Below are 13,649 nucleotides of genomic sequence, written 5' to 3' on the forward strand. Positions count from 1 at the left end.
CAACAACTATGCTACGAATGAAGAGGTATGTTCAGATGGACAAAACGTTTGTCCGCATACGGAAAAGTCCTCGCGCACAATACGGTAGCACAATCACTCACAATGGCACAGTTAAAAGCAAATAACATGCACGAAGTTACAGAGACAAAAAATACAAAATAAGCGAAGAACTAAACTGACGTCAAAACACACGCTACGAACACACTATATACAAAAGACGGGGTGTTACAGGCGAGGATTAACTCTACCCACGTAGAAAGCCCCTCCATTGTCGGTCTGGTAGTGACCGGCGTCAAGAAGACCAGCGGTGCAGTGGCCTGACTCTTAGATCCTAACATCATGGAGTAGCCGTCAGGCGCACGTGTACCGAGTTCGCGAAATGGTCTTTGCAGCCTCGCAGTCACTTCACTGTCGTATCGGAAGGATCCTTTTGCGGCCCGCCCTTTGTATTCTTGTAATGTCTAGACGTTTAAAGTGGGCGACCTTCTCCCTTGCTAACGACGATCCGGTGTCATGAAATGGTGGTGACTGAGCGAATACCTTGTACGCGGTTTCGCAGTCTAGCCGTCGGGCCCTCGACTTGGTAATTGTCTCGTGGTACATGCGCGATAACGTTTTGCTCTTGAACGTTTCTGGGTCTGGAACGTCTACGTCTTGGGTACAGCAAATGGGGATGCCTCCTGCTAGTGCCCAAGGTCCCGTTTTTCTTTTCTGTACATTATGCCGACAGATTCCGCAAGTTCTGACAAAATGTCGTACGTATCGGCGCAGGTCTGAGCAGGAATACTCTTGCATAACACGGTCGGTCGTCCTTTGGACTCCTTGGTGCCCCGCCAAGGTGCTCTCATGGGCTATTCGAAGGATCGGTTCCCGCAGTCTCTTTGGAACGACCACTTGTTTAAATGCTCTGCAGGTGGCAAGCTGGTATTGGCGGCATAAAGCGTTGTTGGATTGAAGGAACGATTACCTCCGTCGTTTTCCCAATGAAAATGTCTTCCCTAACTTCCGGAAGCAATATCGGAGGGTCGGGTCTCGTCGTTGTACTTCAGCCAACTCTTCTTTTGAGATATCAGTGCAACTGATTCGAGGCACAGTTAACAACTCAACCTCAGCCTTGCTTGCCTTAGCGACAGCCGAAACCGGAAAATCGGCGGGTAGCTGTGTGACTGTGGCAGCCAGTACTACGTTTGGGCCATCTTTGTTTTTGGGTTGCCAGTCGGGATCTGGCATGTGAGGTTTCCGCACACCTGGAATGTTCCCGATCACGAGGTCCTAGATCAGCTGGTCTACGCAAGCGTCGGTAATCTCGCCCAAAAAAAGTACAGTGTTCGGACGTTGACTTTGGCTTCCGGAACTTCTTGACTGTTCCGTCCAACAGCAGTATTTGCGTAGTTCAGCCCGTTAACTGGTTTTCTGTGACCAAGTCACGTCGGACAAGAACAGTAATGCTACCAATGTCCCTCAAAACAGTGACAGGCTGTCCGAATAATCGCCTTTTCTGTAGTGGCATTCCTTTGGCTAGGCAACCATGTTGCTTCACGATGCCATAACAATATTTGACCCCAGGATTGTCATCACACTCGTCGTCCTCGAGCTCGGTACTGTTCTAGATTTTCCGGAGGTTCAGCGACAGCACAAGCAGCAACTTGCTCTTTGCCATTGGGACGGTTCCTGCAGTTGTCGTTTATGTGACTGAGGAGACCAAAAGTAGCGCATTTGGCTGGATCCTTAGGGTTGTCACGACAATATTGCTCTCGGTGTACCGGTCGATGGCAGAAAAAAATTGGCCGCGTATCTGCTCCTTTCGTTGCAAATAACATCAAAAGACAATAGTCTTTGTAGACATTTGGCAAGTAAATGCCCCCCTTCGCTTTCCCGCTCACCTCTCATGTTGTTCCTCTTCCGTCGCGCTCATCCCAAGGTAAACACACTAAAGGTTTGCTCAAGGCGATTTGAATATACCGCGTTCCACTGCTACACCTGGGGTTCCTCGCTGCCAGCGCTGCAGTACGGCGGAGATGCCCGTGAATCGAGGCGGCCGACGTCAATGTTTATAGAACCGCGTTGCCATGCTACACGTGCGTTCCAAGCAGAACGTGGAACCTAGCTAGTGGAACCTTTGCTGTCGCCGCGTGATTTCTCATATGCCGACGGAGGCGGCGGTTTTCGGCAGTAGATGTAGAATATCATTTGCTATCGAAAAACCAAGCATCCAGGAATTTTTTAATAAAGAAACACTGTAAATATCCCTCGTGTATTATTTCCTGTCTTATATCTGCGTAATGTCTTGTTCTTGTTGAACAAAGTTGACAAGTATTAACATATAAACCGGGCTTATATGTTTACGTTTGGCTGTGAGTATATAAGACTACTGCGCAGTGAGCATCTTACTTTGGCCAGGTGGCTGAATCGAGTTACATACAGACAGACGGGCAGACAAATAGACATACAGACAGACCAAATTTTCTTGGTTCAAGTAGCCCAAGAAAGACTATCGTCTTTAAAAGCTTTTGGGTGGCACTTTTTGTGTGAGCCGGCCGCGGTTTTTTTCGTATCGCGGACGTCTTCGGAAATCTTCCCAAGATTCTAGAGGATTTGCACCTCAACAAAACGATCTGTAGCCTCGGCCAGGTCATTCAGCTTCTTTTAATCTCGCTCCTTCAGGAAGATGACGAGGTTGGAATGGCAGCAGCGGATGAATTGTTCGCCGATCATTTGATCGCGATGAGCCCCGAATGTTTTTTTCACATTCGCCATCTCGATCCAATGATCAAAACAACTCCTAAGCCTTGCCGCTAGTTGTTTCCCGATTTCGCCATCCTCAGCCTTCGCCTTCCTAAACTTTTCTTGGTAACCTTGGGCTGTGAACCGAAACCGCTGAAGCAATGCCCGTTTGACCTTGACGTAATCTAGGGACTCTTCGGTGGTCATACGGTCTATGATGGTAAACGCCTCCTCGCTCAAGCACATGCTTACAGCTAGGGCCTATTTGTCCGGAGACCACTGCTGCCCGGTTGCAACGCGCCCAAACCTTTGCAGATACGCGTGCAAGTCAGGGCACTTCTCATCGAAAAGAGGAAGCACTTTATGGTGGTTTATCGCAGGCGGAGTTGCAACTTCACCTCCCGCGGCGACATTAGGTTGGCTGGTAGCACCACCCTCTTGGAGTCGTATCTTTAGCAGTAGGAGCTCCTTATTCCTTTCTGCAGCATCTTTAGCTCTTTCCGCGGCTTCTTTCTCTCTTTCAGCGGTTTTTCAGCTGACTTCCCTCTCGGCGGCTCTAACGCGCCGTTCGCTCTCTATCTACGCTCTAAGTTCTTGTCCCAAGAGTCCCAGCTGAGTCCCCATTGCCAATAATTTTTCGAGATTCATGCTGTTGCAGCTAACGTTAGAGGCGCACTCGTGGCTCACTGACTCTTTTCAGCAGGTATTAAGGAATCCTGGCAGGTTCACCCCTTTTTGTAATCAATGGGTCCAGGACTGGCGTGAAAATCACTTGTCATAGGGCAGTGCGTGCCCGAGTAAACGTTGCTTTATGCATGACGCAAGACAGCCTGCGTCTCACTCTGAAAACATCAATGTCGTTGCTTGCATTTAAAACAACACTAAAGGTATTTCTCTTAGGGTTCAATTAGCTGTCTTTGTTATTTTCCCCCGGTGTATTTGCTCAAACTTCGTTCGTTGGTGTATAATAACTAAAGACATGATACAATGTTTTTTGCTGAAAGAAAATAATGTTTTCTAGTAGTTGTTAACGGGCTAGCAGGTATTGCAAATCCACTAGATAGACTTGTCAAATTGAATTGTTGAAAATTCTAATTCTTGAAGTGTTGAATTTATTTCCGTAATTATTTTAGAATAACCATTTTTTTGTTCACTTTAGAATACCGGCTACTTTAGTAACGAACTACTGATAGTCCTGTTTCATCCTTATGGATTTGGGACCTCCGTCTGTATATGCGCATGTATGTAAAATATTTTTTTGAATTCAGTAAACCTTTAAAACCTTTGGAAAGTTTTCTTCAGAATGTCGCGTCAACTTGAATTTTTTCAATTTAATGTGAGCCAAATCCAAACTTATCACTCCAACATTACTCACATTCACTGCATAATTTTTACTACTTCCCTTACCTGAAATGCAAAATATATTATGTATTAGCTCTCACAGTGTTGCAGCTGTCTGGTAACAACACCGCGCTTCTTTCTCAAATTCGCGTTAAGTGGATCTGACTCACTTAACAAAAAACACGTCATGCATTTGTCAGACCGTTGTATCTAGATTAGATCATACATAGAACAACTAACATGAGTGCACAGTGGCCCCTCGTAAGGTTTATGATGGTCACTGGATAGCTGCCTTTACATTAGAAGTGCCTAGTCAGGAGGCATAATAGAGATGCCCACTATCACGTGATAAGCAATATTCTTCGAATTTTGAAGCGCGCGGTTTTCTGCTACACGGCTGTTTCAGCTATGCAGGTATGTACTCCAATAATATATCAACGCCCTTTTCTTAAGAAAAGCATGGCTAAAACACGGAGCTTTTTTTGGTACACTCTCAATGTCCAAAATCCAAACTGATTCGACTGTTTCGAAATGGAGCAGTCGGTTAGGCACCGGCTCCATATTTAGACGACCCAGGTGCGATTCCGCAAACGGGAAACGTTCTTCTCTTGAGGCACTTCGTGTTCCATCACCATCATCATGTTCCGTTTGCGGAAATATGTTCTGAAAAGTTGGCTTTCTTGCCGTGAGTCTTAGTATTACGATCTACGGCGCAGGAGGGACATACAAATCTTCGCTTTCATAATTTGCGAACATTTGAAAACCTCGTTTCAAAGCTACGGTGTCGGAGCTATAGCCTTGTGTATTTTGTGTGTGATAGTGCCCATGCGAGAGAGTCATCGCTCTGTTGGGAAAATCCGTGGCTCGCCCCTTCCTTTGCTCACTTGAGTATGGTTACCGCGCCTCTAGGCCAGTAATAAAATACACACTCTCACAGTGAAAATGTTTGGTCCCAAACAATCGCGAACACAGTCTTTGTCGAAAAAACGTGATGCCTAATATCACTTCGCGCATAGCAAGAGGAGCAATCATTTTGTACTTTGACTGAGGGCGTTGGTCGGCCAAGCCCTGAGAGTAGCTAATATTGTTCTTCACTTACGGATCTTTTTGCTTGAAAAGTGCTGATTGCGTCAAAAGTGGTTGGTTTTCCCGTGGGCGCTCCTGTCAGCTCTGTTTGCCGTGCTCCGTGTTTGCTCTCGCTGCTGAAGCAACGGGGTCACGTCGCGCGTCTCACCATCTTCGTTTCTGCTCAAGGTTTCGACAAGGTTTGTTGCTCTTTGTACGGAACAAATGCTTGGAATGAAAGAATGGGATGAATTCCTACATAAGGGTCACCCTATTTGATATTAGTTCGAAGTGCAATATCTTTTTTCAGTATTGTTGTACAAAGCTATATCGGCTCCGTACGGTTTTCGTACGTGTATTTAGACGTGTTTTGCTTGTCTGGATATCTACTCTTTCATTCGTACACAAAAATAACAAGGAATTCATTGAGCAGATAACCCGAAAATAAAAGGCGGAGATTTGGAATATGCCGTTTACGGTGCAATTTTTGTAATGTCAAGCGACACAAACAATGTTCGTCGAGCAGAGAGCCAGACGTGCACATGCCTGCCATAAAAAAGGCCCGAGGCACGCACGCGTTCCGAGTTGTAGACGCAGTTTCATAGTGGACACAAGTGCGGCTGATTGTGAACATCGAAATACTTTTTCTCGCCCCCAAACAAAATTTACTCAAAAGTAATTTTCTAAATTCCAAAATAAAGTGCTGATGCGTATGATGAGCTGTCTCATGTAATTTTATCTGGGAGACTTTGGTGTTTTCATAGCCCTGAATTTTGACAAAAATGCACTTTTCTGCATGTTTCTAAGCATTTTGCCTAAAACGTATGTGTGTAATCGCCTTAAAACATTTTTAATCAATACGCAAAGCCGATATCAACACACGATGGAAATAGTACGCTTGACACTTTGACGGGGACTTCGCGAAAAATTCCTAAAAACGCGCTATTTCTTGTGTTTTTACTGACCTTAGCACAACCGAAACTTCCTTCCACGGCTTCAGTCATTGTCCCACATCAAAAAACAATGCAAGCGGAACGTTCAACAATCGTATTTGTCATTCACCTTGTTTCACTCTTCATTTAAAATTCATTATCTCCAACCACAGTGTCCGCATTTGCAGAAATGTAGGAGAGCGCTCACATCAGGGAAAGTTCTTTCAACGAAATCACTCCGCGCAGACTTCCTACACTGTGTCGGGAACTGCCAGAAATTTTTTCAGTAAAATTGGTACATTTTTGGGCTGGTACTTTTTGCGTAGAATGACGTTACTTTTCGAGCGCAGCCCGGAGGGCACCGTTCCAGAGGTTGAATGGTGTCATATCGAACAGAGCGAAAAGCACATGCGAAATGCAGCGCAGAAAGGCCAACGCGCGCCGTAGGGCAGGAATGCACCTGAAAGCGATGATGATGATGGATTGATTTTATTGGCGCAAGGCCGACATGGGCAAAGAGCGCCAAACACAAAGTGATTTGATAGGAGAGAACACGAAATAAAATCAGTTAAAAAAATGAGCACGGCTAGTGTAAAGGGCCAGGGTGAAGAACAAGAGTGGTTAAAAATTAAATAAGGTGGCTGGTGTATAGGACCAGGGGTAAAACTATGGGTGATAAGAGATGAGTTGTAAGAAATGAACTTCAGATAGGAACCTTAAGGTTCGCTGAACAGAGAACATGGCTTTATCTCCTAAGAAGTATGACGGGTGTGGTGGAATATGTCGTGTGTGTAGTTGTGGGAAGTGTTTTCGTCGTGTAATGTCGAGTGCCTTACATTGTATGAGGATGTGGATCACGGATAGGCCCTCTCCGCACCTGCTGCACAGAGGTCTTGGAGACCCCGTGAGAAGGTGCGAGTGCGTTGCATGAGTGTGCCCTATCCGTAATCTAGCCAAGGCGACTTCAGTGTATCTATTACGTGTGTCGGTGGTGTATGGTCCCAAGTGTGGTTTTATTACGTGTAACTTGTTGTCTGTTTGTTCACTCCAGTGCGTTTGCCATGTTTTGCGAAGTTGTTGTCTGATGTGTGGTTTCACATCGGTGTAGGGTAATGTGGTTATGTCTACTGTATTCGAGAGTGTAGCAGCAGCAGCCATTCGGTCCGCTGCTTCGTTCCCGGCTATACCACTGTGGCCAGGGACCCAGCAAAGAACCAGTTCAAACTTGCGTACATACACCGACATAATACCCTTGAGTATTAGATTTACAACGTGATTTTTCGAAGACTTTGTTGACGACAACGCCCGCACGACACTGAGGTAGTCTGTATATATAATGGATTGTGGGATGTGACTTTGAAGTATATGATTGACAACAAGAAGTACACCGTAAGCCTCTGCCGTAAATATACTAGTATGACTATTCAGAGTTTTGGTGGCACTAAGACCGGGCCCATGCGCCGCGCAGGACACAGAGGTGGAAGTCTTAGAGGCATCCGTATAAAATTCAGAGCACTCATACTTCTGCTGCAAATACAAGAAATGCTGCAGAATTGCACATGTGGGAGCTCGGTTTTTATCTACATGTGTGAATGATGTGTCGCATGAGACAGGGCGGCGATGCCATGATGCTATGAGATCTGTTACAGAACTTTGGATGGTATCTAAAAAGGAGACAGCAAGCTCTGACGCTTCCTCTCTAACTCTGTAAGAGAAGGGCGCAGAGAAAGATGGTCGATTTAAAAGGAGTTCAGTCATGGAGGTATCATGAAAAACTGATTTAAAAGGATGGTGAGGCATGGATGAAATTTTAAACGCATAAAGAAGGTCTGTGTATGCTCGCTGACATTGTAGGTTCCATTTGTTGCACTCTACATACAGGCTTTCGACTGGACTAGTCCGAAAGGCACCACAGGACAAGCGGAGCCCTAGATGAAGCACAGGGTCCAGCATTCTGAGGGATGTTTTAGTGGCTGACCCATAGACAACGCTGCCATAGTCCAATCGTGAGCCTATCAAGCTGGTAAAAACACGCAACAGAAGCTGTTTGTCAGCACCAAAAGAGATGTGCGAGAGAACCTTCAGGATATTCATTGTTTTTAAGCATTTATGTTTTAGTTGTTTTATGTGTGGGATGAATGCGAGCTTTTCGTCAAAGATTATACCTAAAAACTTGTGTTCCTTTTTGACAGGAATCGAGACACCGTGGAGTTGAATGTCTGGATCCGGCCGGATGCCACGCCTCTTGGAAAACAAGACACAGGTGCACTTCCCTGGATTAAATTTAAAACCGTTGCTGTCTGCCCAACCAGCTAGCTTGTTAACACCAAGCTGGACTTGGCGCTCGCAGACAGACAGGTTACAAGACTTAAAGGATAATTGTACGTCGTCTACATAAATTGAGCAGGAAATCGACGGTGGCAATGCCTTCCTCAGGGAATTCATTTTCACAATAAAAAGGGTGCAACTTAGAACTCCACCTTGTGGCACTCCATTTTCCTGCACATGCACCCCAGATAGTGCAGTTCCAAGTCGCACGCGAAACGTCCTTTCAGACATGTAACTGGAAAGCGTGTTTATCATGTTACCCGACATGCCAAAGGACTTCAAGTCGCTAAGGATGCCGTACCGCCAAGCAGTATCGTACGCCTTTTCAAGATCAAAGAAGACTGTCATACAGTACTGCTTGTGGAGGAAAGCATCTTTGATATATGATATAAGACTCTAATGCAACGAGTTGATCGTTGGTAGATCGCCCCGCCCTGAAGCCCGCCTGGCAGCTCTCGAGAAGGCCATTGTACTCTAAGAAGTACACAAGTCTCCTGTTTATCATCTTCTCGAAGAGCTTACACAGGCAGCTTGTCAGGGCAATGGGACGATAACTGGCGGGAGAGGAAGGGTCCTTGCCTTCCTTTAGGAAAGCCACTACTATGGCCTCCCTCCAAGAGCGTGGAATGTGCCCCGAAAGCCATATTTTGTTGTATAGGTGTAAGAGTGTTTCAAGAGTGTCTAGGTGTAGGTGCTGTATCATGGTGTATGTAATCTTATCTGCGCCTGGAGCTGAAGGTTTGCACGAGCTCAGGGCAGCCCTCAACTCATAGAGAGTGAATTCAGAGTTGTAAGAAGTTTTTGATCTGTCTTTGTCGTGTAAGGGCTTTTTTTCTGCAGATGTTTTGTGTTTCATGAAAGTGTTCGTGTAGTGTGCTGAACTGGACACGTGTTCGAAGTGTTGTGCAAGCGTGTTAGCCTGGTCTTCAAGTGTGTCCCCTGTTGTGCTAACCAGGGGCAGGCTGTGTGTCTGTTGTCCTTTGAGCTTGCGTATACGTGTCCAGACTTTGTGTGTGTCTGTGTATGAATTAATGGATGTCAAGAAGGTGTGCCAACTCTCTCGTTTCGCCTCACGGCGCACACGTTTTCCTAACGCCTTGGCCCGTTTGAACAAAATGAGGTTACCCGACGTGGTGTACCGACGAAGGATACCCCACGCCTTGTTCTGGGCCTCTCGCGCCCGCCTGCAGTCCTCATTCCACCACGGCCTCCGCTGGTTACACGGGGCACCAAAGGCGTGGGGAATGGACTTTTCGGCGGCGTCGAGGATGTGCGCCGTGAGGAGTTGGGTGGCTTCTTCAACGTGTAGGTGTCCTATGGATGTGTGGTGTAGTTTCGATGTCTCTGTAAATGTGTTCCAGTTAGCTCGTGCTTCATTGAACCTATTATGGGAAGAAGAACTGCTTGGGCCGTTACCTATATATGTTAGTGAAGTGGGGAAGTGGTCACTGCCATATGGGTCAGTGCCCACTCCCCACTCAAGACATGGAAAGAGAATTGCCGAACCAATAGCCAAGTCAAGATTTGAGTATGTATTGTGTCCTATGTTATGGTATGTAGGCTGTTTATTGTTGAAAAGGCATGCTCCAGAAGATGTAAGGAATTTCTCTATCAGGCGACCTCGGGCATCCGTTCTGGAAGAGCCCCAAAGAGAGTTGTGAGCATTAAGGTCGCCTTTAAGTATGTATGGTTCGGGCAGCTGGTCAACCAGCGCCTCGAAGTCGGTGCTCGTAAGTGCAACATCAGGAGGAATGTATATGGAGCATACCGTTATCAATCTATTAAATATTATTGTGCGGACGGCTACAGCCTCGAGGACAGTGTTCAAGGTGACAGGGTGGCATGCTAAGGATTTGTGCGTGATTATGGCAACACCGCCAGAAGAGTGTGTGCAGCCATCCCTGTCTTTCCTGTATACCATGTAACTATTCAAGAAATTTGTGTGTTTGGAATTCAGATGTGTTTCCTGGACACACATTATACTTGGCTGATTGGCATGCAGAATCTCATAAACGTCGTCAAGATTATTCAGAAGGCCTCTGCAGTTCCATTGAACTATGTTTTCTCTTCCCATTATTATGTGTTCAGAGCTACTGGAGTGTGACTGTTTATGTAGGGTCTTTCGGGGCTTGGACTCTTGGGAGGGGTTTTCTGACCTTCTCTACTGACCTGGACGTCGCAGCTCGTTCCTTCCGCTGCGATGAAAGCCGGAAGGGCTCGACGTCCATGTCGTCATCTGAAGGCAAGGGGGTGCCCAGCGGACTGGGCCCCCTTGGCGTGGTACCCTTTCGGGTGTTCTTTGCCTGCGCTGCCAGTGCCGAAGGCGTGGGGAGCACGACAGACGGCAAAGGCAGTGAGGCGGCGGAGGGGGTCGCTGCGACTGCCTCCGTCTCCATCTCCGTGCCCTTGCATGTGCTTTGGGCCGGTGGAGAGGAAGCAGTGGATGCAGCGGCATCCACAACAGATGTTGTTGCCACCACAGCTGCTTCTGGGTGAGCGAGCGGTGCAGAGGCTGGTTGGGCTGCCTGGGGCAACCCTGGGGGGGGGGGGGGGGGGGCGGGGGCGGGACCAAGTCCGACTCGCGGTACTGGGTCCCCGCCGAAACCAGACGCCGCTCCGCCCCCCGGCGAGCCGCGTCGGCGTACCTCCCCAGGGGGAAAGAGGCGAACCTCTTTCGCGCCTCTGGGAAGGTGATGTTCTCAGTTACCTTCACATTAATAATCGCCTTCTCCTGCTTAAACTTCTCGCACGTTCGAGAGTAGGCGGCATGGGGTCCCTGGCAGTTGGCGCAGGTGAGGGTTGACGATGGACAATTATCAGATGGATGATCATGCTAGCGCATTTTGCGCAGGTCAGACGACCACGGCAGGAGTTGGTTCCGTGCCCGAACCGCTGGCACTTAAAGCAGCGGCGCGGGTTTGGAATGTAGGGCCGGACATTACAATGTACAAAACCTGCATTGACGTACTCTGGGAGTGTGGACCGGTCAAAAGTAAGGATAATGTGCTTGGTCGAAACTACTTTGTCATCCCTCCTCATAGTTATGCGCCTCACAGCTGTCACGCCCTGATTTCTCAGGCCTTCCAGCAGGTCAGCATCTGTCTCATTCATCAGGTCTACTTCAGAGATACACCTTGAGTACTGTTCAGGCTCCGGTGGGGTGTCACCCTGATTTCAAGATTGGCTATGCGAGTTTGTTCAAGGAGGATCTTTGCATGCTGTTGGTTGTGTACTTCAACCAGGATTTCTCCAGTTCTTTGTTTTTTGGCCTTATATTTGTCACCAATGAGGCCCTCCAGAAATTTCGATATTAGGAACACGGACTGTGATGCAAGAGGCTTTTCTTGGTCACTGGATTCCAACACCAAAAAACGGGGGTAGTTATCGGGCTTTGGAAGACTGTGGGTTGGGAGTGGCGGAAATGAACCTTCGGTGCGGCCCCTTTTCAGGGGCCGATCATGTTTGGGGGGGGATTTACGATTTACCATATGGCATGTAAAAGAAGCAGGGGACGGGGGTACTTTCTTCTCAAACCTTACCCTGATAGCCTGAGAGGTCCCGGAGCTCCCTGCCTGGTAAACAGACAGGGAGCCCATCCGCCGGAGCTTGACCTGGGCTCCGACGGCCACCGTTTGAGGCTTCTACCCTTCACCTTTAAACACATCACCACGGTAGGTTACAGTTTATGTTGGGGGCTCGGGGTCCGCGGTATCGCCAGTACCGTCACCAAGATTACTCAAGGTGCCCCGTGCGGGGCACCTGAAAGCGACGTGATCGCGAGGAGGTAAGCTGAGAACGACGTCGCGGATGCGCTGTGAAAAAGCGGAGGACGAGATGCTAAGGACAAGGAGAGCATGTTATGTAGGAGGAACCGCAAAAATATCGTGTGAAGTATGTCTGTGTCTGAGTATAAAACGTCCCTAACCATTACCATCGCTCTTTGTCGTGGGAGACCCTGAAAAGAAGCCACCAGGCACCACCCGAAGAACAATCGTGACACCTCTTGTTTAATAAACGCTCTCTCTCTCTCTCTCTCTCTCTCTCTCTCTCTCTCTCTCTCTGTCTCTCTCTCTCCGTCGGTTAGCTAGTCAGTGATGATCTACGCCCCAAAACACATTCTTCGCGCTAACCCAGTTACCACGCTGCTTACAGTAGGCTCGCAGTAATAGCAGAAAATAAATATACAAATGTCCTTCACGGAAAATGAGTGGCTTACACGGTGGAAGAGATTCATTAGGCGATACTCCTTCACGGGCTGCTCGCAGCCGAGGCTCAGTGATCCGGACTCCTGAATATAAAGGTTAGAGGACCCGAAGCAGATGCTTAGCGGAGTTGCAAAAATCTGTGTCTCAAAAGAGTTTGCCTCAATATATTTTAAAATCGAAGCGTATAAGAAATCGATTTAAACTTTCACAGGAGAAGGTATTCTCATAGTCGGTGGTTTTTGTCTACACTAGAAAGAACTTAGGTAGAACCTAAATTATGTTTTCTTCGAATTGGACACAAACGTTGTGTGATGTCTGTTTTCCCGCGAATCTACCTCACTGAGGAGAACAGTCGTGTAAAATATTGTTTGCGTGCAAATTTTGCGAACTTTTGTTGGCACTGCACCATGAGTTTTTGTGTAGTTGATTAATGACCCTTCGCAATAAACACTAAGCGTGATAGAGCGACACTTTTTATTCTCCGGACGTAGTTTTCTGGCCAGTTATGGTGTTTCCAAGTGCAGGAGAAGGAAAGACTATGAGGATTGCCTTTTTAAAACTGTATTGTGACTTCCTACTTCGCCAATAGGTAGTAGTGTTCGAAAGTGGCAGCCGTTTTCTACAACCTCGTCGGAGAACTACAAGCGAGAAGAGTTGGCCCAAGCTGGCTATATAAAACACGTTCCCCAATTCATATAAAGAAGGTTATGGGGACTTCCGTAAAATATTCTTAAGACCACTGAATGTTCTTCCATCTTCGCGCTTGTCTTGAGCAATTCTCTTTTCAATGTACATACTTCGATTATCGCACGCTTTGATAATGGTATGCCTATATGAACTGCAGTCGTCTTTTTAAACACAGGGGCCCCATTTGTCTTAACGGACATGGAATAGTATGCGCAGGGCCACCTTACAGGGAACTTAACATCGTCCTTAAGAGGACAAAGTGTTTTGAGCGTATAACCCATGTTATTTTGGTGAAACTGCGCCATTAATACCACTTTTTTTGGTTAGACGAAGATACCCCCTTTCGAGAAGCCATGAACGTGATAAA

The sequence above is a fragment of the Haemaphysalis longicornis genome, unplaced genomic scaffold (assembly GCF_048455015.1).
Source record: "Haemaphysalis longicornis isolate Haplotype H1 unplaced genomic scaffold, Haemaphysalis longicornis Haplotype H1 scaffold_13, whole genome shotgun sequence".
NCBI classification, from domain to species: domain Eukaryota; kingdom Metazoa; phylum Arthropoda; class Arachnida; order Ixodida; family Ixodidae; genus Haemaphysalis; species Haemaphysalis longicornis.